The sequence below is a fragment of the Notothenia rossii genome (assembly GCF_949606895.1).
Source record: "Notothenia rossii genome assembly, chromosome: 9".
In the NCBI taxonomy this organism is placed as follows: Eukaryota; Metazoa; Chordata; class Actinopteri; order Perciformes; family Nototheniidae; genus Notothenia; species Notothenia rossii.
Window position 1 is genome coordinate 32,550,244 of NC_136907.1, and position 27,892 is coordinate 32,578,135.

Sequence of the window (27,892 nt, forward strand, 5' to 3'; positions counted from 1 at the left end):
CGGCGTAGTGTGTTACTGATGGTAGCCTTTGTTACTTTGGTCCCAGCTCTCTGCAGGTCATTGACTAGGTCCTCCCGTGTGATTCTGGGATTTTTGCTCACTGTTCTTGTGATCATTTTGACCCCATGGGGTGAGATCTTGCGTGGAGCCCCAGATCGAGGGATACTATCAGTGGTCTTGTATGTCTTCCATTTTCTAATAAATGTGATTTTCTGGATTTTTTTTTCTCATTTTGTCTCTCATAGTTGAGGTATACCTAGGATGAAAATTACAGGCCCTTCTCATCTTTTTAAGTGGGAGAACTTGCACAATTGGTGCCTGACTAAATACTTTTTTGCCCCACTGTATGTGTGATCTCCTTTTTACATCTCGTTGTGTCATTTGAGTTTATTTGCTGTCTGTAGATTCAAGGATTTTGGTTATCTTGTCAATTTGTTTGGTTATCTAGCCACAGCTGTGTGTGACTCCCTCTGGTACACTGGTATGTGTTTTCCTAATGTAGAGAGCATTGATTAATTAATAAACTACAAACTGACTCTAGATCCTGACCACTCCTTTTTTGTTGATCAAATGTTTTTCAAAAATGTATTGTATATTATATAACAGCTGCACATCACAGACCGGAGTCTCTGCTACTGTGGACCACGAAGGAGGCGATCATCATCCCCATCCCCAAAGACCCTGCATGGCATGGCAATCTCCTTCTCCTGGAAAAATTCTACACCCAGCATATGCTCCCTGTGTTGGCCAGTAGAGAGGAGGACATTTAAATAAACATACTCTTAACACCCTCGGACTCTGCGTTGTGTTTCGTATGTGTGATGCAGAGGGGAGGAAAACAGGACACAGTAGATTGGGATTGTGGTGGAGATGCTGAGCAGTTATTTAATTGTTGCATGTAATTATTATTATACTGCGTGCTTCTTAGTTATTCCATCTTTTGCTGTAACATGGATCTGTATGTAACTCTATATTTACTTGTTATCTCCCACACTTCCTTCTACATCATACACCATCATTATACATGATGGTGTATATAGGATATATATATTTGTATACATATCTGTAAATTGTAGGGGTGCACCGAATGGGAAATTCTTGGCCGAAACCGATACCGAAAATAGGAAACGGTTGGCCGAAAACCGAATGCCGAAAGGCCGAAAATGATTAATAGAAATATATATATATATATATAATGTATACATTTTTTACCAATGTTGTTCAGCTGCCTGATTAAGGAAAAATAAATGGTTATGGCAAAACTTAACTTAAATAATAATCACTATTATGGGTCCATAAAACATTTATTCAGCATTTTTGAATGCATACAGTACATTCATTCCAAGTCGAGTGCATTTTCTTTTCTCTGTAGGATAACTACAACAAAGTGCATTCAGAACAAAGCCAAGGTGCTTTAAAATAAACATCTAGGCCAGTAGGCCTACAACAAAATAGTGTAAATAAAGACTGTAACAGCCAGGCCTTCAACAACAACAAACGCACCTATAAGTGCATGCATACAAATGTGCAAACTGGATGAATCCACATGAATGTAACTATTTACAAATGAAATTACAATTCAATTTCAAGAATCTGTAAATAAGGCTGTCTGTCCTCATAAGCAAAGTAGTAAACATTGTATAAAGATACATAAATTGAAAACTGGATACAAAATCCACAATCAATTACATATGAAATTACAATTTCAAGAATCTGCAAATAAGGTGGTCTGCCCTCATGAGCAATGTAAACAACATTGTATCATTTAGATACCGAAAGTACAATATATTGAACACTGTGCTGCTGTCATTTCCCACTAATGATAACCTGAGATGGTGAATTATAACTCACAATGAAAATTGTTCAGGAAAGTGGGTATAGAGTAGACATGTAGAACTAGATAAGCTTATGATAAGCCAGCCTTGTCTACTTATTAAGGAAAAGTGGGAGGTTCTTTTTAATGAACAGTAGCTTCTCTGATTTATTAGCCATAACTCTGTTCCTCTTCTCATCAAGCACATGAGAGGCAGCGCTGAACAGTCTCTCGCTGTCAGTGCTTGTGATTTGATCTTACTCCGCATATTTGTCCGGGTGTTTTGATTTCAAGTGGTGGAGTAATCCCGAAGTGGTGAAAGTCTTTGCAGTTACACCCCCTCGAGAAATGTCAGCTGAACAGGTTTTACAAATCGCAATCCGCGCCTCTTTCTCTGATATTTTTAAATATCTCCAAGCGCCAGACATGGTCGCGCGCCGTGCTTTTCGCCGCGTTTTGATTACGTCATCACAACAACACGTTAGCTCACCAAGGTAACCCTGTTCTCTGACATTCGGTGATATTTTTTCGGGGCTAGAACCCTTTCAGTCGAAAGCCGAAAGGGCCTTTTTAACAATTTTCGGCCGATAATTTTCGGCGGCCGAATATTCAGTGCATCCCTAGTAAATTGTATAATTTTATTTTTCGTATTTGGGATTTCTCTTTTGTTCACTCAAATACAATTGACCCTGTCTCTTTTCCATGTGGAAAATGGCAGCTGCATATTCTGCTTTTCTCATCTGGCTCCCTGTCTGCTCGTCTACAATGAGAAAATTATATAATGAATTACTAATAATCATTTAAACCTGTTATTACCAATATTTCACAAATTCTTCATGTAAACTTAAGAGCACAGCTGTATGTTGAGTGTCAACTTTGCTTGGTTCATCTTACTGGGGGGCAGCTACATGGATGTCGGTGCAGTCCACAATAATTTTGCAGTTGAAGGCAGAATGAATTTATTATTGACTCAGAATGAAGCACAACTTCATGTCATACAATACATTGACTTTATTTGTAATTGTGTAAAAAAATATGAGCATTGAGTAGCAAGCAGGACCTGCAGGAACAGAGAATGGTGATGGATGGAGCTGGGAAGAGAGAAGAATAAAGAAAACAGATCAACTTTATCATCGGATATTAAAAATTCAATTTCAAAACAAGTTGCCGCTCCTACAATTTTCTAGTAGGCCTATGTAAAGATGATTTCACATGACCAATGCAAAATATCACACTCAATACATGTGTGTCTCTGGGGGGTGCATTGTGCCTTTGATGTATATACATAATATACCATAACCAAATACTATTACGTACAGTGGAAATCAGGTTGCCAGAGCAGGTCAGTCCAGTGTGCATGTTCCTCAGGTTGTCAGCAGTTACAGGTGAGGTAAAGAAAATAAAAGAGAAAAAGGTCAGTAACAACACTGAATAATTATCTCTTTTACACAATGAAACATGTCCAGAAGAACGTCATGCAAAGCTGCCTGCCTGCCTTCCTTCGACTCTCTCTGAACTGCCTGATATTTTAATGTTCAATGTTAACCATTTGTGCAGATAGCATGAAGTAGAAAATATCCCCGATGCTAATGTGGCGTTAGCCTACCGACCGCGCCCTTAGCACCTGGTGGAGGGGGCGATAGGCTACCCTTCAAATGTTTCACAAACTGTTTAACATTTTGGTTTACTTCATGTTAAGGCTAATACAAATGACAAGGCTGAGTAATGTAATGTAATGCTAACTAACGTGCTCGCTACTAGCTAGGTAGCTAACTTGACTATGTTCCATGCAAAACATGTATATTACCTGATATGTTTGGTCCTGGTCCTTTCACCAGACGGGAAGCGATAGAACGAGCAAGTGGTATGATCACTTTTGTGATTACAACCTGGTACAAAGCAAACAGGCATCTTGTAAAAGTTAATGTATTGGAGCAATCTCTTATATTTATTGGAGGGAATAAATCAGTTATGAGATCTTCTTCTTCTTTGCTTTAATTGCGAGTCCAACCAGTCTTGGAGCATTATCACCTATGACATCACTTACGCGACCCAGAATGCGATTTGGGATTTGTAGTCTTTCTAGTTGCGTATTTTTCATAGTCTTATATTTCAACAGTTTTACGACAAACTGTGACTTTTTTTTCATGGAAATTATTGTTTAAGATTGACAAACATCTATGTGTCATTCGTGGCACAATTCAAACGGGATCAAAAGATAACTTTTCTCTCTCCATTGACTTCAATGTATAATTTTCCGCTTCCGGGGTCCCATGGAGGCTCCCGGAAGGGGAGGGACTTTGCCTCTCTATAGAGAGAAGAGTTACGACAACGGAAGTCCAAAATGCTTGATCGTCACGTGGTTCAGGGAAACTCAATAGTTCCCCGGAAATTCGTGGTGGGACATTTGAATGCATGATTACCGGAGATAATACTACGATTGTTGGTAATAAGTAGTGAATAAAGGGTTTGATTTGCAATATTTATATAACATATTGATGTGTATGTAGTTACATCAATATTTTTAAAGTTAAATTTGCTAATATTTGAGGATTAAGATAAAATAAGAAGTACTTTATTAATACCAATTTGGGAAATGTTTGTATATGGCATCGTACATGTACACAAGACAGTTAAAAGACTAGAATTAAACAATCGAAAATGTAAACATCTCAAATAGAAATAAAATAGCAGAAAATATACATACTGTGAACGGCTATCTTACCTGTTAACATATACATGTTAGGCTAATGTTGCCTTGGTTAAAGAGCCTGTTGCTGTTGTTTATTGCTTTCAATTGTTTAAAACAAATATTATCTTCTTAAACCTGTATGATAGTCAGGAGCATCACTTCCTAATGTTTGATATATTTAGAGGGAGGGGATGAGAAGGAAGGTTTCAAAATTCAGATTAGATTAATTTCTACCATTTCTTTAATTCATGTTGGTTTCAGTAATCCCATGGTAATTGAGGACATAAGTAATCTAAATTAGTAATGTAATCTTTATGACTTTCAGAAAGGACAGGGGACCCACACGTGCCTATCAATGATTGTCAACTGACAGTAAATACATGGAATTCAATAAACATTGAATAGCATATCATGCAGTTTGTCTGTGCCTTTTCCTCCGTGTTGTCCTGGCATATAGTCTCCCCCATGGATTGCTGTGCTGCCGGGGGATTCTCCAATCGGTCAGAGAAAGGAGTATGAATGTAAAGTTTCCCCACTGACACAGAGAGGAGGAAAGAATGGCTGGCTCAAGTCAGCAGGAGCAATTTAACTATCACAAAAGACAACAACAGCAACACAATATGTGATGTAATCATATTTTTCACAAAACAAAGACCACACCATTGAGAAGCTTAATGTTTGTTTAATCAAAAATAAGGAACAGGGGGAAGCTTGCAAAACTCTGGGAGTTGAGACTCAGGTGCAGGGTGAGGGTCTCATTGACAGGTCTTCAGGCTCCATCAAATCCCCCTGGGGTTCTTGTGCTGAAAGAGAGAGACAGCAGAAAGGGTTAGATACATCTAGCAACCTATAGGATGAGATATTGTTGACCTATTTGATACTTACCTTCTGTTTTCACTCTCACTTAAGTCCCTCTCCCTTTGCCATCAATCCAAAATCAGCTGAGCTGCAACCTAATACAGACAGGTAATAATCAACAGAATCACAAGGACATTATATGGCTCTGCTAAAAACACTCAGTCATAAGTAACGTTTTTGTTTACTGTTTAAAAGTCTCAAATATGCACTCTAAATCCATATCAATAGCGATGTATCACAAAAATAGCTCTCTTCCTTATTATTGTGTAACGTGAATTATATTATACTAGCTGGAACCCCAAGATGGATATCCTCATTTCACCACCTCCAGCCACTACAATCACACGCCCCAATGTTATATTTAACTAATGTGTAACTCCCTCCACCCCGGATAAAAGCACGTTAAGAAGCCCCTTTTCTCTAATTCCACAACGTTGGAGGAAATAACATTAAGAGAACGGATTAATAGGCTGTTCGTGGTTAACGTGTGTTGCTAACTTTATCCGGTATCCTAGCCTAATCTGTTATCTGTAAACATTCCCTAAATATACTGATTTAGGGATAATCCACTAACATCCTTTAATACTAGGGATGCACCGAATATTCGGCCGCCGAAAATTATCGGCCAAAAATGGTTAAAAAGGCTCTTTCGGCTTTCGGCTGAAAGGGTTCTAGCCCCGAAAAAATATCACCGAATGTCAGAGAACAGGGTTACGTTGGTAAACTAACGTGTTGTTGTGATGACGTAATCAAAACGCGGCGACAAGCACGGCGCGCGACCATGCTCGCGGCTGGCTCACAGCCAACATGTCTGCCGCTTGGAGATATTTAAAAATATCAGAGAAAGAGGCGCGGATTGCGATTTGTAAAACGTGTTCAGCTGACATTTCTCGAGTGGGTGTAACTGCAAAGACTTTCACCACTTCGGGATTACTCCACCACTTGAAATCAAAACACCCGGACAAATATGCGGAGTAAGATCAAATCACAAGCACTGACAGTGAGAGACTGTTCAGCGCTGCCTCTCATGTGCTTGATGAGAAGAGGAACAGACTTATGGCTGATAAAGCAGAGAAGCTAATGTTCATTAAAAAGAACCTCCCACTTTTCCTTTATAAGTAGACAAGGCTGGCTTATCATAAGCTTATCTAGTTCTACATGTCTACTCTATACCCACTTTCCTGAACAATTTTCATTGTGAGTTATAATTCACAATCTCAGGTTATCATTAGGGGGAAATGACAGCAGCACAGTGTTCAATATATTGTACTTTCGGTATCGAAATGATACAATGTTGTTTACATTGCTCATGAGGACAGACCACCTTATTTGCAGATTCTTGAAATTGTAATTTAATTTGTAATTGATTGCGGATTTTGTATCCAGTTTTCACTTTATGTATCTTTTATACAATGTTTACTACTTTGCTTATGAGGACAGACAGCCTTATTTACAGATTCTTGAAATTCAATTGTAATTTCATTTGTAAATAGTTACATTCATGTGGATTTATCCATTTTGCCCATTTGCATGCATGCACTTATAGGTCCATTGGTTGTTGTTGAAGGCCTGGCTGTTACAGTCTTTATTTACACTATTTTGGTGTAGGCCTACTGGCCTAGATGTTTATTTTAAAGCACCTTGGCTTTGTTCTGAATGCACTTTGTTGTAGTTATCCTACAGAGAAAAGAAAATGCACTTGACTTGGAATTAATGTGCTATATGCATTCAAAAGTGCTGAATAAATGTTTTATGGACCCATAATAGTGATTATTATTTAAGTTAAGTTTTGCCATAATCATTTATTTTTCCATAATCGGGCAGCTGAACAACATTGGTAAAAAAATGTATACATTATATATATATATATTTCTATTAATCATTTTCGGCCTTTCGGCATTCGGTTTTCGGCCAACTGTTTCCTATTTTCGGTATCGGTTTCGGCCAAGAATTTCCCATTCGGTGCACCCCTATTTAATACACATGTATAGTTAGTTTGATTCAGATGTTCTGATAATATCCGCAATATAAATCTTTAAACGTCTTCTTACCTTTAAAAGTCCATCACAAACGGTCTATTATGCTGCAACTCTACTGCGCTGCTAGCCACAGATCCTCTCAATAGTTCCCCGGAAGTTAGCGTCAAGCTAACTTCCGGGGAACTATTGAGAGCTCCACGATCCGCCATTGCTGTAAAAAACTGGTCCATTGGAGTGAACGGAGATGTCGTAACTCTTCTATTATATGGCTCTGCTGTAGGCTATACACAAACTATACAAAAACGCCTTTACGCTTTGGAGCTTGTTTATCCATCTGTAAGCAACTGCCAGCTAGGTATCTCAGTCACTCACTCTTGATCGTTCACTGCACAGTGACAGCTGCTACGGGCCTGATGTGTGAAAGTGAAACTATCTGATATCTATAGAACATAGCCTATCAAAACGGCCCAGCCCAGAGGGGTGTGGGCCACACCACTCCAGGGAGTGGCCGGAACACTTACAAATGTGGGCCCACGCACAGCACCGGCCAGAGGTGGGACCAAGTCATTGTTTTGCAAGTCCGAGTCAAGTCTCAAGTCTTTGCGCTCAAGTCCGAGTCAAGTCTCAAGTCAGGATGGGCAAGTTCAAGTCAAGTCCAAGTCATAAACTTTGACAAAACGAGTCGTAAACAAGTCATTATGTGCTTTTCACCAAATGTAATAACATCGATCAACAGAATAATACTTAATAATCAAACTGCTCTTTATTATTCACATTAATAATCAATTTTCTCTCTGTTGGTAAAGTAACGTGTTTTTCTTCTATTTTAAGAGGGATCAGTAAGGTAAGGCTACCGTGACGGTTTGATTCAGAAGGAGTTTAATGTATAAGATCCCTGATGTTAAGGTGACCAGAATGTTTATTTCCACTGTGTACAACATGTTATAAGGGACCCACAATCTATCTTTATGCAAGGGATAATGTGCAGCGAGGCGGTCTCTATGGGGAAAAGAACACCTGAATCTAGAACCCTCTGCAGGTGGTGCTTTAACCTCTTAAGCACTGAGCCTGTTTCAGGTTTCAGGCTCCAAAATGCCACTAACACAGCAAAGACTATATCTTCACTTCTAAAAGGGGTAAATTAATAATCTTTTCTCTCAAAGCAAGGTTACATCTGTGAGTTGGATGTAGAAGTGTCAGAATCAATCTTGATGTTTTTATTTTAAAGTAAATTCAGATGGAACATAGTAAAAACATGTAAATTATAATGTCTGCCTAAAAAAAAAACATTACTTATAGTGAAAACCACCCTTGAATGATGGGTTAGTAGACTAAAAGCTTTAGGAATCCAAAATATAACATATAATAAGTACCCTGTATGAAGATTGATGCAAAACAAGTGAAATTTGACCTTTTTAGAGAGGTTTAGAAAAATAAAGTCCAGGCGGACTCACCTCTGGATAATTTGGGAACCATCGGTTCCATTTGACCTTTTTCACTGTAAAAATAATTGTATTGCTTTGAATTATCACTATCGGTATTCATTCCATCCAAATACAACTGCTGTGAAAAGATTTAAAATTTAAAAATTTAAAAAACATACTCTGTTATCCTCTTAGGCCCCACAATGCTAACAGTGAGCCTCTGGATTATCCCCGAGCGAAAATGCTAACCTATTATGCACCGGAAATCACTCCTAGCTCCCTTATTACTTATCCCAGCTGCACATCCAACACATCGTTTATGATCGTAAAGACACAGAATCTAACGGTGCCCACCTCAACACTGAAAGATACACACTTGCAACGTTATCAACAAAAACGTAAATCAAAAGAAGTGGCGCTAGGTAGCTAGGTAGCTAACGTGGCTTACCTTTGTCTTTGTCTGGTCTAAACTGGTCTTCAATGGCATTAAAACAATAACAACGATGATGTAGTTAATCCAAAGGTTAATATCCAATGTGGCTGTGTCCCCTTTGAAATGTTCTGATAATCTATAAGCAATACAACTGCAATTCCGTTATCTGCTGTCCGCTCTGTGCTCCGTGCGCTCTGGGTCCTGCAATTCCTGCTTCCTTACGTAGTAAACAATAAGTAAAGTCTGCTGCGTAAAGTGCTTACACCGGCTGGCATTCTTCATACTTTACGCAGGACCATATCTCTGGAACCCATTGGTCGATTTGGGTGATTTACATCTTTTTCTTCACCAAAATATCCAATAGAATCGAGGGGCAGTTCCCAAATCCACGTAAACATTACCATAGAACTATATAATAGAGGAGCAAACAAAGCAAATCTGAAAGTACAAGCCTGGACGGCAAAACTTTATACCCAGTACATTGCCATAAATATGATGGTGGATTATCAGGAAAAGATTCTGTTGTGTATTAGTAGAAAGAAATTAATGAAACAAGGGACAGAGGATACGGGTACTCAACTCTTTACTGTTCGTCATGCTTAACTGCCCCAGCATCAACTCCCGGGCTTACTCTTCTTCTCTCAACATTGTATGTATACTCTGGTTACACTGCGCCCCCTATTGGCAGGAGTATATTAGAACACAACATTTCCCCCCTTCTTAAAAAGAGTTACTTCTCCCCTTGAACAGCATGCATAACATTAGCATTTTAAACAGACACTTACGTAGTAACCATGAAACCATCTGTAATGATAATAACTTCACATATCACAATATGCAGAACATTTTCAAACATTAATTCAACCACAGTTTAAGTGACATAGTCCTCAATCCAAACAGGCTGCTTTCTGATTCGCTGGTTCCTGCTCTGAGCACCATGCACTGTAGCTGGCTCAGCAGGCCTCACTTCTTCTGATGGAGGAGTGAATGTTTCTGGAAGCACCGACAGGTGTGAAGCATCCCAGGTTTTTCCATTATCAAGTGTGTAACTGTGAGGTCCTTTCTGCTTGGTCACTTTCAGAGGCTCACTGAACTTTGGCTTTCCCTTTTTGACATGCAGCGGGTTTCTCACACGCACCAGGCTTCCCGGATGTATTTTGGGAATCTTGGCATTTCTTTTTGCATCAGAATATGTTTTCATGTGCAACTGTTTCTTTTCCACTCTGTCTCTCAGTTCCTGATCCTGAGTATCCGTAAGCTGTGGCAGGATTGAGAGTTTGGTTCGCATTTTTCTTCCATACATGAGCTGGAACGGAGATGTCCCTGTAGTGGCGTGAGGTGTAGCTCTGTAGACCTGAAGAAACTCAGCAACGTGAGCTTTCCACGGAGCGTTCTCTCTTTGTGCCGTGAGAATGCTTTCCTTCAGCACTCTATTTAGCCTCTCCACCGCTCCATTTCCTTCTGGATGGTAGATTGTAGTCCTGATGTGTTGGATGTCTCTTTCTTCTAGGAAAAAGGCGAGTTCTGAGGATGTGAATTGTGGACCGTTATCTGTCACCACAGACACAGGGTTCCCTTTTTGGCTGAACACTGATCTCATGAAGGTGATCACTGTTGTAGTGCATCTTGGGGCAAAACACACTTCTGGCCATTTTGAATAGTAGTCAGTCATAGTAATAGCAAATTTACAGTCCACCGGACCAGTCTCAAATGGGCCCACGATGTCGAGGGCAAGCTTTTGCCATGGCCCATGAGGCAGAGGGACTGGTGTCATAGGTGCAGGGTTCGTTTTAGCTGTTTTATCATTCATCTGGCAGGACACACAGGCGGCGATAACCGAAGGCGGCGATAACCGATTGTACCAGTGCATCCATTTTAGGCCACCAATACAAGTCTCTGAGTCTCTGTTTTGTGCGTACAATGCCTTGGTGGCTCTCGTGTGCTAAGGATACCATGTGTGAGTGTAGCTTTACTGGAACAACTAACCTGTGACTCCCTCTCAGAATGAGTTGTTCATGTGCAGAAAGTTCATTTCTCACCTGGTAGTACGGCAACATGTTAGCAGGCAGGCGTTTGGATGAAGCTGGCCACCCGTCTGTCATGTAGTTGCGTAGCTGACGTAACTCTGGACAGGAAGTGCAGGCATCTGTGAAGTCAGACGAGGGAACAGCAGTCAGCAGGGCAGAGACAGCAGCAACCATCTCTGGTTCCGTGTCTGAGGTGCAGTCCTGTCCGTGTGGCAGTGGCAGGCGGGAAAGGCAATCTGCTGCATGGTTCTGAGCACCGGGTCTGTAGACAATATCATAGTTGAAGCAGAGTAGCCTGGCCGACCAGCGTGCTACTCTCATACCAGCTCTCCCCATGCCTTTTGTAGCCAAGAGTGTGGTCAAAGCTTGGTGATCAGTCCTTAAGGTGAACTTTGTTCCCCACAAGTAGGTTCTCCAACGCTCTGCAGCCCACACACAGGCCAAAGCTTCTTTTTCTACCACAGAGTACTTTCTCTCTGCAGCACTAAGAGAGCGCGAAGCAAATGCCACTGTTCTTTCAGTGTTGTCACGATGTATCTGTGTCAGCACCCCACCTATGCCATAGTCTGAGGCATCTGTAGACACTATATGGTGGGCCGTGACGGGTCAAAAAGAGCGAGTGATGAACTGTCTGTGATGAGTAGTTTAACCTGCTGAAAACTACTATGTGCCTCATCAGTCCATGTGAATGTAGCTCTGCGTAGCACATCTCTCATTGGTTCCACCACAGTTGCATAGTTCTGTATGAACTTGGAGTACCACGATGTTAGGCCAAGAAAAGACCTGAGAGTCACTGGATCACTGGGTGATGGAGCATCCCGAATAGCTGCAATGTGGTCATCATTTGGCAGCAGACCTTCCTTGCTTATGCTGTGTCCTAGATACGTTAGTTTGTCCTGGTAGAATTTGCATTTATCTGTGTTGAGACTTAGTCCAGCTTCCTGCAGTCGGTACAGTACTGCTTTCAGGCGGGTTTCATGCTCAGCACGGCATGAGGAGTAAATGATGATATCATCCAGATATGCCTGCACTCCAGGTAAATCTTTCAGCACCATGGACATCATCTTCTGAAATGCTGAGGGTGCTGATGCTAGCCCATAGCAAACTCGCTTGTACCTGAAAAGTCCCTCGTGAGTAATGAAAGCAGTCAGATCTCTGCTGTCCTCATGCAGTGGAAGCTGGTAGTATGCATTAGCCAGGTCGAGGGTTGAGAATATGGTAGCTCCTCTGAGTTCTGAGAAGAGCTCCTCCATGTGTGGAATGGGGTAGCAATCCATTATGACGGCCTTGTTAGGCTCCCTGAGGTCTGTACACATCCTTATTTTAGATGAGTTCTTTCGTTGAGTCACAACGATCGGTAATACCCAGGGAGAGGCATCTATTTTTTCAATGATGTCAGCATCAAGAAGGCGCTTTAACTCTGCAGAAACAGCATCTCTGACTGAGAATGGAAGCCTTCTCAATTTCTGCTGCACAGGCTTCACCTCATCTTTCACTCTTACTTTGTGTACTACGTTCCTAACACAGCCCATAGGTAAAACTGTATTAACAGGTGCAGATGCAGTAGGTGTCGGTGTAGTAGGAGTTGCAGGTGGGGTTGTTATCTCTCTGACTGTGTGCTCTGACTTCAGTACCACTCTGTTTCTCATGATGACCATTTCCAGTGCCTCAAACAGGTCCAGGCCCAGCAGTATTGAACCTGACTTCACAATGAAAAGGGTAGCTGAGGCAGTATTTCCGTCATGGAATGCACGTAAATGCAGTTTCCCTAGTACTGGGATTCTCTGTCTTGAGTATGTGACTAGAGGAACCTTTGTAGGTTTCAGTGGTATGTGACTGAAATAGGTCTCGTACACATGAGCCGGCAGCAGTGACACTGAAGAACCAGTATCTACTATCATCTCAAATGACTGGTTAGCAGGAGAAAGTCCCAAATCTACAGTGCACATTATTTTCTTCTCTTTTGGGGCAGAATTATTCAGCAATAAAACAGTCAGTTCTGGAATAACGACCTCCCTCACTTCAAGTTTTTGTTCTGAACGACACACTTTGGCAAAATGCCCAGTTTTTCCACAGGATTTGCATATTTTGTTTGTAGCAGGGCATTGTGTGGAATTGGCCATATGTTTATCTGAATCACATCTGTAACATCTTCGTGCTTGCTCAGACTTTCTCTCACCTTGCCTTTGTTTACTTGCAGCGGGACGTTTTTGTTCCCATTTTGGCGCGCTGATCTCTCTCACAGGCACTTCACTGTTGGAGAACTCGGCCACGTTGCGCGCCGCCATTTCCACCTGATTTGCAATCTGAATGGCTTTATCCAGTGTCAGTTTGTCTTCTAGCAGCAAGCGTTCACGTATGCGTCCACTGTAGGCTTTTTCCACGATCTGATCACGCAGCATATCCTGTTCTGCATTTCCAAATTCACAAAAAACGAGCATTTCACGTAGCGCAGAGACGTACTGTGCAATTGTTTCATCATGTCTCTGGGCTCGTTGGCGGAACCTGTGTCTCTCCGCAATTACGTTTACCTTCGGCACGAAATGCGCCCATAGTGCAGCCACGGCATGGTTGTATGTAGTTCCCGTTTCAGTCAATGTGTAGAATATCCTCTGTGCTTTGGTTCCGACGCTGTGTAGCAGCGTTGCACGTATACGGGTATCCGGCCACTTGGCTCCTTCCACGTCGATCACTAGCAGATAGTTTTCGAACATTTTTAGCCATGTTCCAAATGGCATAGTAGGTTCTCCCGGACACTGAAGAAAGGTGGGAGGTAAAGGAGTAGAAGCCACGGCCATCCTCGTCGCCAATTTGTTGTGTATTAGTAGAAAGAAATTAATGAAACAAGGGACAGAGGATACGGGTACTCAACTCTTTACTGTTCGTCATGCTTAACTGCCCCAGCATCAACTCCCGGGCTTACTCTTCTTCTCTCAACATTGTATGTATACTCTGGTTACACTGCGCCCCCTATTGGCAGGAGTATATTAGAACACAACAGATTCTACGTGACACAAAGACATTGGATTAACCTTGAGCGGCGTTTTTATTCCAGTGAACACAACTTTTGATCACAAATCAAAAAAAGGTAAGACGTAATTATTGTAATATTTTTGAAACCGGATGTTGTTTACTTTCTCTTTTCTGGCTGATAGCTCCGCAATTCGGGGTCCTACCATACTTGCCAACCCTCCCGATTTTCGCGGGAGACTACCGATTTCATTGCCCCCTCCCGGTTTCCTCCCGGGGTCATATTTCTCCCGCATGTCTCCCGATTTCTGACAAAATCAGATTTACTCAGGACTGTTTCCACTCGGACTTTAATACAGCTACAACATTGTTTGGTTTCCATGGTAACACGTCTCTTTAGCAGCACACGCAACTGAAAGTCTGAGAGGGTGAGGAAGATAGTCACAAGAATCGACAACTCTACCCTCTGCTCACTCCTTTCCAGCCCACACATAATGCTCCATCAAGAAAGTGCACTTACAACTACAATAAGCATGTTAATGTGAATTTAATACAACTCAAGTACAAGACCTGAACTTCTCCCACCTCTGACAATAAATCCTGAGTGGTTACCGAAAAAAAACCCTGCTCTGAAGGTTATTTTCATTTTACAAATCCTGCACTCAGCTTTGCTTTCTCCAATATCATTGAAATGCAGCCAGATGCTGCTTCTTTTTTCGGTTTTCGCAAATGTCTTGACTTTTTCCGACGCGCTTGCATTTAAATCCGTCTCCCCTTTGCTCTGTGTTGCTGGCCTGTACCACTACACTTGCTGTCTTTGGAGCGTCTGCCCCCCACCCTTCTTTCACATAATGGTATGATCCTAGTCTGTCCTCGCATATGATTGGCCGCATTGTGGCCCAGCTAAATAAAGCCCCGCCCCTGCCTGCAAGGAATCTCAGCAAGAGTAGAAGCGGCTGAAGATTCTGCTCTCCCCGACGGGAGTCTGCTCTTCTAGCGGCATCTTGTGATCGTGTTGGAGACCTCTGAATTAAATTATCAAGTCACCTCAAGTCAGAAGGCTCAAGTCCAAGTCAAGTCCCGAGTCATTGGTGTTCAAGTCCAAGTTGAGTCGCAAGTGTTTTGTGATTTTGTCAAGTCGAGTCCAAAGTCATCAAATTGGTGACTCGAGTCTGACTCGAGTCCAAGTCATGTGACTCAAGTCCACATCTCTGGCACCGGCCCACCGGGAAAACTCCCGGTATTCACAATGGCCAGTTCGCCCCTGGCTCTGTGTGTGTGAAATGAGCCATTTTGTGTACGTGCGCGAGCGAGAGAGAGAGCGCACCGGTACCGTAGATCATTGTTGTTAGCTTCTGGTGCTAGCGAGCTACGCTAACGGATATAAGGGCCCTTTCTCATTTCATCAAATCCCCCTCCTCGACTCCTCGACTCCTAGACTCCTCGGTCCTCCGGTAGTGAACCGGATATGAATTTCAGCGTGCCATGTTGAAGGACATCTAATTTCTCTAAATGCACTTCGAGGACCAAGGATCGAGCGTTGAGGAGGCTCTCTGGAGGAGCTATAACCGAGGATACACTGATGGGTCCTCCACGGTCGGCTCCTTTGCGGATGCATTTCCGGGAACAGAGATGTTTCAAAGAGTCGTGATGCACGGCTGGACTTATCTCAGCCAATGACAGCTCTGCCTGCATCCCCTGGATATTATTTTATTAACTGCTGTCATCGCGACGCAATGTTTCCAGTGAGAACAGCTGTGAGGTCTGTGCAGAAAGCAAAGCAGTGTGTATAATATATATCAATCAGTATAACAGGCCTACTCTCTTTATTTGCTTTAGTTTAGTAGATATCTACAAACAAAGAGTCAATATTTTTCTAAAACCATGTAGTGCTTCACATAATAAAATACACTACGGCTGTAGCCTGTTTTAGGAGCTGTAGGTGCGTGTGTGTGGTATAGGTGTGTGTGTGTGGTACAGTGTGTGCGTAGATGCAGCGGACAGACAGGTCTCAGTTGGTTTGGTGTCCTCTGCTTACTTTTAATACTTGTAAATACAACTTTTGGCCCGTAATTTATTTCCCTCATTGTAGCGACCAGAGAGGGGGGGCGATATATCCAGTCTCTGATAGTGTTACGTTATTATGAGAGTGCTCTGTTTGATTCTGAAATTGTATATATTTATATACATATATACATATATATATAAGTGTGTGTATGTGTGTGTGTGTGTGTGTGTGTGTGTGTGTGTGTGTGTGTGTGTGTGTCTGTAGCCTGCTATTGTCGCATTATACCGCACTGTGAATGAACTGTGAATGAATGAAGTAAATATATAAGTCGTCATGAACACATCTGTCCATCAGAGAGAGTGCTGCTGTACCTCCTGTCATCATTAATGGACGTCTCTTTAAAATGACCGCTCAGAGGAGAGGAGTTCTCATTTCTCTAACCGCCTGCTGCTTCCCCTCCTCTCTCCTCGGCTCCCCTCCTCGGCTCCTCGGCTCGCATCTCCTGTGGGCGGGACTAAGTCTCGAGGAGGGGAGTCGAGGAGGGGAGTTAGAGACATGAGAAAGGGCCAAGGAGTTTTTTCAACAAAAAAGTGGAGGAGAGTCCTCTCCTGTCAGACTGAGAGACTCAGTGAACTAAAGGACTCTCTCAGTGTTATCTCAGTGGGTCTCAAGCGTTTTGGTCAGCATTAATGTAAACAATTATTTCAGAGGCATACGTTTATATGATCATTATAGTGATAAAAAGAAAAGAGAATAAATGAAAAACAGGTATGAAATACTATATGACAGTAAAAAAAAATAAAGTTTGTAAAATATCCATAAAGAAAAAGTAAATCTGTTAACAGTTCTGTTTCATATGGGTGTTGTTTTCCGCGGTTCATTCTGATAAGATCACTGTTACGAATCGAGGAAAAGGTAGGACCCAAATGCAGACTACAAAAAGGGTAAAGGTCTATAAACAAAAGCGAGCTTTATTACAAAAGCTGATGACAAAAAACATGACATGAAACAAAACACACAGGGAAAAAATAGAGGGAAAGACAAGACTAAATACAGAGAGGGGTAATCACGGGACAAGAAACAGCTGGGAAGGGGAGGTGGAAACACAAGGGCAACAGGTGAACACAATCAGACTATCAGACACAGGAGGAAAAACACAGGAAGGAAGACAAGGGACAGGGAGAACAGAATTACAAAATAACACCCATAACAAGACAGACAAAACTAAAAACGTGAGATAACATTTGGATCGTGATAACACGTTGTGAATGCACTAAGATCTCTGAGATATTAAGCGTATATTCTCTGAGTTTTGCCCAACTCAGGAATGTGCTTCTTGCTGTTTGTATATTTGTGTCCAATGTTGAGGAATGCCTCTCAGGGGATCTTCCCTTCAGCTTCCTGGTAGTATAGTTTGCAGAAATGTTCAAAATAAACCATTCCCTGTCAGCAGCAGTTTCTACACATCTCCTCGGTGCTCATTCCTTCTTTCTGCAAATGTAAACGTTTTGTTAATTGATCAAAGTTGTGGTTTATCAGCTGATAATGAGAAGCCAGAGGTTATTACATAGTTCACATGTAGTTACACAATACCAGAACAGACTGCACCTGACTTATAAAGAAAAAACATGCAAAATGTCCCTGAATCATATTATAAAAGATGCATGAGTAAAGAAGAGAACATCAAAAACTTGACCCGTTGAGTTAGGTAACAGCTCTCTGCTGTATGTTAATCAGAAAAGTAAGAAAAAAGCAGCATTCTAGTGAAATCGTATAATCAAACTCTGAAAATCGAACTTGCAATTTTTTAAAAACAGAATCTGATGGATCTGTAAAGGCGAGCCAATGCTGCATGGCTGATGAAGTAAAGTAGTTAATGAACTATTAGGCTAATGAAAAATCTGAACAGGCTGCAGTGAGGCCTGGATTCACGCATGGGTTCCTCCTCTGATTAACAGACAGCTGAGAGGGGAGTGATGGATTGTCCTCCGTTCTCAGCCTTTTAAAAACCTAGAATGTGTTTAACCTGTGCAGAACCAGTATTCTGTTCATGTGCACCAAATAGAAAGCTAATGACGGCCATCTAGGTCAGCAAAGAGGTGAAACATCAATTAAATGAATCTTTCACATTCCAAAATTCACCCATTCACACACACATTCATAGACTGCAACGTGATGTCTACCCTGTTCATAATGTTAGAGTTGACCAGGTGATGGCATTTGGTCTCTTGATGCCGAAGGTTTGCAAGTGACTTGAGAGAAGCTTGGACTACATATAAATATAAATGGTTTTACCGTTAGGACTATTTCCAACAGGTTTAGCAGCCCTGCGCTGCCACCAATGAGTGGGCTGCATCTGTTTTACCTCACTCATGAACATCACGGTCACATGTTGACATAAGACTGTTTCCTACAGTGGCCCTGAAGTGCAAGTCAAAACAACATTTCACAAAACACTACAGCATTTCACAAAACGCTACAGCAATTCACAAAACGCTACAGCATTTCACAAAACACCACAGCATTTCACAAATTATGGAAAGGGTATTCCTTTAGGGAGAACACTTCTTGTTTGTGATTGGACAGAGCCAGCCGGAGAAGCACTGCTGTGATTGGTTGTTTTGCTGCCAGTCAAGAAATTACGCTTCGTGATTGGTCAGCACCCGATAGCGCCTTGTATTTCCTGTTTGGTACTATTCAGCTGTTTCTGTACGAATTTTAAACTGAGTTGGAAAGAATGGAAGAAGAGATGGAAATCTTAAGGGAATATTTGGGGATATACATATGATGTTATGATGTATATTAGAAACATGGACACTATCACCACTTTCCAAACTCACCTCAAAACCCACCTGTTCAGGCAAGCGTATGGCTGACCTGTGCTGCAAGCTGTATGTTTTTAGTAGTTATGTTTTTAAACTGTGTTTTGCTTTTAACTATGTTTGTAAAAATTGTTTTTAACCTTGTTGTACGGCGACCTTGAGTGCCTTGAAAGGCGCCTTATAAAATAAATGCATTATTATTATTATGTTATCCTCGACATGCTGTCAACCCATCACCACATCAACATGTCCTGAAACATCAGCTGTTAGCTGTTAGGACACAGAGCTCAAAGCTCCTCATATCTGTTCAGGAACTGGACAAAAAATGAAAACCACAGACTGTCTGTGTCATGGCAATAGTGATGGGAATTATGGCTCTTTGAAGGGATCTTATGGCATTGCATTCCTTTGCGAGAGCCGTTCAAAAGAGTCGTTTTTTTAAGGGGGCGGGGTAACTAGGGAAATCTGGGAGGTTTATCTGGGAAATATACCTTTTATAATTCAATCAAATGTAGCCCTGTTTTTTTCACATATATCACTTAAATTATTCAATACATCCTTTGTACTGAAGTATTCAAAAGTAAAACTTACATTTTTAATATAAATGATTGACAATTGTTTTAATTGCATTTACAGACCCTTGTAACTCTCTGATTGTAGAACCACGCAAACAAAAGCAGATACTGACAACAAATCTTTGCTGAGCCTAAAAATAATCATAAATAAATATATTGCAATGCTCAAAACAGCAGCATCTAATCCTTGGATATTACCAATACCATTACATGCATGCACGGAGCACCCGTAGCGCGGAGATCTTCATTTCAATCTGTCTTGTATTACTTACTCTTTGAGCTGGCTAGTTCGCGACAAACACATAATGTAATTACATGGTGAATACAGTCGGTGCTTTATTTCTGTCTGTATGACGTTGTTGTGAGTTTGGACGGAGCAGATACAACTTTAGTTTAGCCTGATCGATCCGATCTTCATTCAGAAAACACGCATTTTAAAAGGTTTTTCGTCTGCCGTCTTGTCTGCACACTTGTCAAAGCATTCATTCATGGTTTTGACTAACCGTTATCAGTATGCGCAACACACTCTCACTCTCTAAACGTCCAGGAGCGACGCTTGGTCAGGGTCCCGTTGCGTGCAGTTGGGACGCGCCGAGGCTCCTTCAGCTTCTTAAAGGGACGCAAAGAGCTTTCAACTGATTGCAATGTATTCCCATCGGCAGCGGTATTTGACGCTCATGGAAGCACCGCATCCATTTATGTCGGCAGCTCTTATGTGAGCGTCCATTCCCATTAGATAACGGAGAATTGTACACCCGGAAGTAAGTATTCTCCTTACTGTTGATTGATTTGACAGTGATATCTGCACTACTCATCAACTCAAAAACACCAGATTATCCTTGTTAATTAAACGACATCCATCCATCCATCCATCTTCTGCCGCTTATCCGTGGTCGGGTCGCGGGGGTAGCAGTTCCAGCAGAGAGCCCCAAACTTTCCTTTCCCTGGCCACATCAACCAGCTCTGACTAGGGGATCCCAAGGCGCTACCAGGCCAGCGAAGAGATATAATCCCTCCACCTGGTCCTAGGTCTACCCCTTGGTCTCTTCCCAGCTGGACGTACCTGGGACACATCCCTAGGGAAGCGCCCAGGTGGCATCCTAACTAGGTGCCCGAACCGCCTCAACTGGCTCCTTTCGACGCGAAGGAGGAGCAGTTCAACTCCGAGTCCCTCCCGGATGACCGAACTTCTCACCTTATCCCTAAGGGAGACACCAGCCACCCTGCGGAGAAAACCCATCTCGGCCGCTTGTATCCAAGATCTTGTTCTTTCGGTCATGACCTATCCTTCATGACCATAGGTGAGGGTAGGAACGAAAATGGCCCGGTAGACAGAGAGCTTTGCCTTCTGGCTCAGCTCCCTTTTCGTCACAACGGTGCGGTAAAGCGACTGCAGTACCGCTCCCGCTGCTCCGATTCTTCGACCCATCTCATGCTCCATTGTTCCCTCACTCGAGAACAAGACCCCGAGATACTTGAGCTCCTTCACTTGGGGTAAGGACTCATTCCCTACTTGGAGTGGACAGTCCATCAGTTTCCTGCTGAGAACCATGGCCTCAGATTTGGAGGTGCTGATCCTCATCCCAGCCGCTTCACACTCGGTTGCGAACCGATCCAGTGAGTGCTGAAGGTCGCAGACTGATGAAGCCATTAGAACCACATCATCTGCAAAAAGTAGATGTGCAATCCTTAGTCCACCGGACCGCAGACCCCCTCCCCCACGACTATGCCTCGAAATCCGATCCATGTATATTACAAACAGGATTGGTGACAAAGCGCAGCCCTAGCGGAGGCCAACCCTCACCGGAAATGGGTCCGACTTACTGCCGAGGACCCGGACACAGCTCTCGCCCACTCACCCCATACTCCCGCAGCACTTCCCACAGTAACTCCCTAGGAACTCGGTCATACGCCTTCTCCAAGTCTACAAAACACATGTAGACCGGATAAGCGTACTCCCAGGCCCCCTCCAGGATCCTTGCGAGTGTAAAAAGCTGATCCGTCGTTCCACGACCAGGACGGAATCCGCATTGTTCCTCCTCAATCTGAGGTTCGACAATCGGCCTGACCCTCCTTTCGAGTACCTTAGAGCAGTGGTTCTCAAAGTGGGGTCCGTGACCCCCCGGGGGTCCGTGGCACTCTGCCAGGGGGTCCGTGAAAAGTTTTCAGATTCATTCATTTAAATGATCATGATATCATTTTTTTTTCATTTTTTTTTTTTACAAAAGGCTTCATAGTTCAACAAATAATATTTTATTGTTTTAATCTAAAATAGTTCATAAATTACGTTCTAATCTAACAAATCTATACATTTAAAAATCAAGCGTGTCAACCGTTACCATGGAAACAACAATAACTGGTACGTCAGTCAGAGAGCGAGGTTCCAGACAACACAGCCCCCAGGTTCATCAGGGAACAAAAACCTCTCTACCACGGTAAGGTGCTGGTTCTTCAGAGAGGTTAAACGACATTGATAGTTTTAAATTGTGTACAATGCTTTTGTATTTTTCCCCCTTAATTCTGAGAAACAACTTGTTGTCTATGAAATGTGGAGCGCCAAAGAGACTACACTACCCACAATCCCCAGCTATTGTTGTGACGACGCCTGCCCACTTTGACAAACCTTGTGATAAGTCAACAAGCTCTGTGATTGGATGCATACTTGCCAACCCTCCCGATTTTCGCGGCGACTCCCAATTTCATTGCCCTCTCCCGGTTTCCTCCCAGGTTCATATTTCTCCCGCATTTCTCCCGATTTCTGACAAAATCAGATGTACTCAGGACTGTTTCCACTCGGACTTTAATACAGCTACACCATTGTTTGGTTTCCATGGTAGCACATCTCTTTATTAGTGCTCACTCCTTTCCTGGTGCTACAGGCCGCTACAATAAGCATGTTAATGTTAATCTAATACAGCTCCGGTGATCCAATAGCACCCCCCCCCCACCGGCGGCGGTTTTGAAATGCTCCCGATTTCTGAGGTCTCAAGATTGGCAAGTATGATTGGATGAAACATAAATTGCAATGTAAAAAACAGTTTAGTGCACGATGTACAAAGATATTAATATGAGGATGTGCAAAACAGACAAACTAATTAACCTTTATTAACACATTAAAGAATACTTTAGGTTAAGGTTTTCCTTCAAATAACAAAAAAGCTTTGGAGGTATCTATCTACAGATAAATATTAAACCTGACGAAGAACTTAACATCTAATCCCCCTTTCACACCAACACGTTTTCAGCTCCGACTCCGAGCTGGAGCCTGAAAAGTACCGGTTTTTCCTGTTCATACCGCAGCGGCGCCGCCTCTTAGCTCCGAAATCCGGTTCACCTCCAGCTCCAAAAAATTGTCGGCCTAGAGGCAAGAGCTTCGGAGCTAAGAGGCGGCGTCGCTTATGTCGAGGCGTGCAGGAAACTACACCCACCTCCCCTCATCATGGGTCGACTGAAGAGTCTCGTCATGCCTGCCTACAAGCAGTAGTGCTGAGCAAAGTGACTAGAAGGCAACCACACATTTATATAAATAAACACACCTTATAAAGTCAGGCAACACTAACCAGGCTTCGTGTGATTCTGTTTATTTGCACCTTACTTTGACCATCCGTTCACTGTTATTGATCATTGTGGGGAGCAGGCAGACGTTTTGTTTTGTATTATAGCAGCTATCGGATGGAATCAATACATGGGCTGCACAGGTTGTCGTTTCCAACTATCACAAGTAGAATCATAATGAAAAATAGGCCGGTAAAATGTGCCTGTAGAAAACGGCTTATGCCACAATAGGATAGCAATAGCAAGTAGTCAGTTTACCTTCGGTTGCTATGCTAACATCACCCATTTTATACCAGAGACACTTTAATAACAGCGTTGTGATGCCAAATAGCGTTAATTCAGACTGACACACATACTTAAGGGGAATTGGGGATATGTATCAGCTGCTTGTGTGACATAAAAACAGCCGGTGTTTCTCGTGAGTGTTTTCCCCGGGAAACAAACACAATACACACAAATGCAAAAATACACAAACACACACAAGTATATACACACACACACACTCGCGGGCTCCCCCCAGACCAGTAATCCAATCGAAAATATCTTCCCTCCGTACTATTTTGATCATTTGCTCTGCTAATAACCAATCAGATCGATGGATTCCAGAGAAGAGGAAACTTTGAAGGCCTTTTTCTCAAAATGTTGACTCTGTAACAGTCATTATATAATGTGACATATTTTGCTTAATATTTGGAATACAAAAACAATCCTGATATAATTAGAAAGCTAGGAATCTCCTCTTTCCAACAGTGTATACAAATCAAAATGTGTCTTCGGGTCAATGCGACTGATTTCGATGGAGCAGTATACTTTGCATTAGGTAAAATAAAGCAGGCAAACATAACAGGAAGAATATGTACATTTTAACCCAATCAAATAGGACATTGTCACACCATTAAAATGTATCCATGTAAATTACAACCAATAAAAAAGCTTAGATTTGTTATTTGTTACGTTGTTTACTTTATTTGTTACGTTGTTCTGTGTGTGTCAGCCGTTAACCTAGATAGAAAGAATGCACTTGCAAACATGTCAGAAGAACCAGCGCAGAAGAAAACGAAATACAGTCAATCTAAACTTAAATTTAACAACTGGAAGGTCACATCCCTGACATCCACATTTCCGGAGCCTGGACCTTCATCAATCATAGAAACAGCGAAGCCAGATGAACCCAAAAGCAGCAGCAGCTCTGCGGCCGCAGAAACTGTCAAAACCACCGCCACCACAGCCGTCGTTGAACTGAAACAGGCTGGTTCCGACTGCAAGGAGGTTTGTTTTCAGGACATTGAGACAGGTAAAGCTGTACAGCTAACTGTCGGAAAAAAGGAGACCGCTAGATTATTCGGGCAAAGAAAAAGGTACTTCAACGCACTATGGTACAAAAACAGAGAGTGGTTAATTATTTGCAAAACCACTAAACTATACTGATAAATTGCAATGTTAACAACCACATGATAACCTCATATTTTTTTAACTTAGGATCATACCTGTGTTTAGTCTAGAAAAAGGTAACTGTGTGCATTTTATTATAAAGTTGTGTATATTTACAGACTGTTGCAAAAACTAAGAAGCTTATAAGCATCAGGTTTAAAAATAAAAGAGCTTTACAAAAAAGACACACTGAAAGATGTTTGGAGTTTTATTTTTGTTAATAATTTAAATTTTTTGTCAAAGAGAAGCTGATTTGAAACCGTTGTTACATACAGTTACGGCATTTCCTGTTTCTGCCGGAGAGAGGGGAGTTTGTTCCAAAGCTTGCCGCTACATGGTCCATGGTACCTTATTTCGGAAAAATTATGCATTGAAGTCAATGAAGAAAGAAAACTTATCTTTCGATCCCGTTTGAATTGTGCCATGAATATGTACAATACACATATGATGTTTGTCAATCTTAAAAAATAATTTCTATGTCAAGAAAGTCACAGTTTGTCGTAAAACTGTTGAAATATAAGACTGTGAAATATACGCAACTAGAAAGACTACAAATCCCAGAGTCGCGTAAGTGATGTCATAACTGTTTTCCTCCACTAACAAATAGCTAAGATCAGTATAGATAGATTCTATCTATATGGCGCTGGCTAAGATAAGATAACTTTAACAATATGCCTGTGTGCTTAGTACCAGGTTGTTATCATACCAGCAATGGGTCTTGCTCGTTCTTTCGCTTCCCGTCTGATGAAAGGACCAGCAGTGGCTGGATCAAGTTAGCTACCTAGCTAGTAGCTAGCACGTTAGTTAGCATTACAGCCTTGTCATTTTTATTAGCCTTAACATGAAGTAACATTAAGTAACCCAACATGTTAAACAGTAAGAGTAGTAATCATATTTTGTGAACCCTTTGAAGACTACTGTCACACCGGTGTGATCATTCTATAATACACAATTTAAGCCCGGGGGAGAAATGCTAACGCTACATTAGCATATGCAATCTTTTCTACTTCATGCTATCTGCACAAATGGTTGACATTAAACATTAAGTTCAGAGAGAATCAAAGGAAGGCAGGCTGGCAGGCAGCTTTGCATGACATTGTTCTGGACGTGTTTCATTGTGGTGATAGTGAGGGTAGTCAATCCTTTTGTTAGACCCTCCAGAAAAACGCGATCCTGCGATCGCATAATTTACAGCATAATCAGCAAAATGGCGCAGATTTTTAAAAGGCCGCATATTTATCAAAAGGCTGCATAATCCCCGCATAATTCCACACAAAGTTGAGAAAACAAAACGTTAACTCGTCTTGACGTGAAGTAGTGATGATGATGACATGACGTCATCAGCTCGCTCATCACAGAAGGTAAACAACACCGTAGAGTGAACGTGTGGAACTAACACGACGAACATTTTTGCTAAAGAGCGGGCAAAGCATTACCCCAATGTATTTCACGAAAGTGGGGGGAAACTATTCTGCACCCCGTGCAACTGTGTGTTGCAAGATTGAAGCTGGTCAGATAACGAACGAGTAAATTAAAACAGAATGAGGCGGAGAAGTGTGTGTGTGTGTGTGTGTGTGTGTGTGTGTGTGTGTGTGTGTGTGTGTGTGTGTGTGTGTGTGTGTGTGTGTGTGTGTGTGTGTGTGTGTGTGTGTGTGTGTGTGTGTGTGTGTGTGTGTGATGAAAATAGCCCCATTGCTTTTACAATAAATAAACATTGAATGTGTTTAATTGAATAGAAAAGGGGTTTAACGTTAGTGGCAGGTTGTGTGTGAGAGAGAATAAATAAGACAGCCCAATATTTAAAAAAATAACTATTCTTTTTCGCAACTTTCCGCATATTACGCAACTTCCCGCAATATCACCGCATAAAATCACATAAAAACCCTGTATGTTTAATCGCATAATCAAGGATTTTAGCCCGCATAATCAAGGATTTTAGCCCGCATAATCAAGGATTTTTGCACACATTTTTCTGGAGGGTCTATTTTGTTGAAAAGACAGTAGTGATGGCCATCTTGGTGACGTATGTTGTTCTGCTAGACCGGAGATGTAGTTCATTCAGCGTTTCACACAAACAAATGTGTTACTTCACAGTTTGACGACACATTTTTTTTTTTTGACTTGCAAAATTATCATTTAGATTGACATATATATGTGTAATTCGTGGCACATTTCAAACGGGATCGAAAGTAGGGATGCACCGAAAATTATCGGCCGAAAATGGTTAAAAAGGCCCAATATTTTAAAATATCACCGAATGTCAGAGAACAGGGTTACGTTGGTAAGCTAACGTGTTGTTGTGATGACGTAATCAAAACGCGGCGACAAGCACGGCGCGCGACCATGCTCGCGGCTGGCTCACAGCCAACATGTCTGCCGCTTGGAGATATTTAAAAATATCAGAGAAAGAGGCGCGGATTGCGATTTGTAAAACGTGTTCAGCTGACATTTCTCAAGGGGGTGTAACTGCAAAGACTTTCACCACTTCGGGATTACTCCACCACTTGAAATCAAAACACCCGGACAAATATGCGGAGTAAGATCAAATCACAAGCACTGACAGCGGGAGACTGTTCAGCGCTGCCTCTCATGTGCTTCATGAGAAGAGGAACAGACTTATGGCTGATAAAGCAGAGAAGCTACTGTTCATTAAAAAGAACCTCCCACTTTTCCTTAATAAGTAGACAAGGCTGGCTTATCATAAGCTTATCTAGTTCTACATGTCTACTCTATACCCACTTTCCTGAACAATTTTCATTGTGAGTTATAATTCACCATCTCAGGTTATCATTAGGGGGAAATGACAGCAGCACAGTGTTCAATATATTGTACTTTCGGTATCGAAATGATACAATGTTGTTTACATTTCTCATGAGGACAGACCACCTTATTTGCAGATTCTTGAAATTGTAATTTAATTTGTAATTGATTGTGGATTTTGTATCCAGTTTTCACTTTATGTATCTTTATACAATGTTTACTACTTTGCTTATGAGGACAGACAGCCTTATTTACAGATTCTTGAAATTCAATTGTAATTTCATTTGTAAATAGTTACATTCATGTGGATTTATCCAGTTTGCACATTTGTATGCATGCACTTATAGGTGCATTTGTTGTTGTTGAAGGCCTGGCTGTTACAGTCTTTATTTACACTATTTTGTTGTAGGCCTACTGGCCTAGATGTTTATTTTAAAGCACCTTGGCTTTGTTCTGAATGCACTTTGTTGTAGTTATCCTACAGAGAAAAGAAAATGCACTTGACTTGGAATTAATGTACTGTATGCATTCAAAAGTGCTGAATA

General features: G+C 41.7%; 1 protein-coding gene and 1 long non-coding RNA gene across 2 annotated transcripts in view; one reads left to right on the forward strand and one right to left on the reverse strand.

Annotated features, from left to right (window-relative positions):
• opcml (opioid binding protein/cell adhesion molecule-like) overlaps positions 1–27,892 on the forward strand; it is a 641,537-nt gene that overhangs the window by 292,135 nt on the left and 321,510 nt on the right. The gene's annotated exons all lie outside the window — the stretch shown is intronic.
• Positions 5,172–6,957, reverse strand: LOC307018140. The gene is made up of 2 exons (XR_013802340.1): positions 5,391–6,957; positions 5,172–5,308 (listed from the first exon to the last, which is right to left on the reverse strand). It is a non-coding gene; the product is annotated as an uncharacterized lncRNA (long non-coding RNA).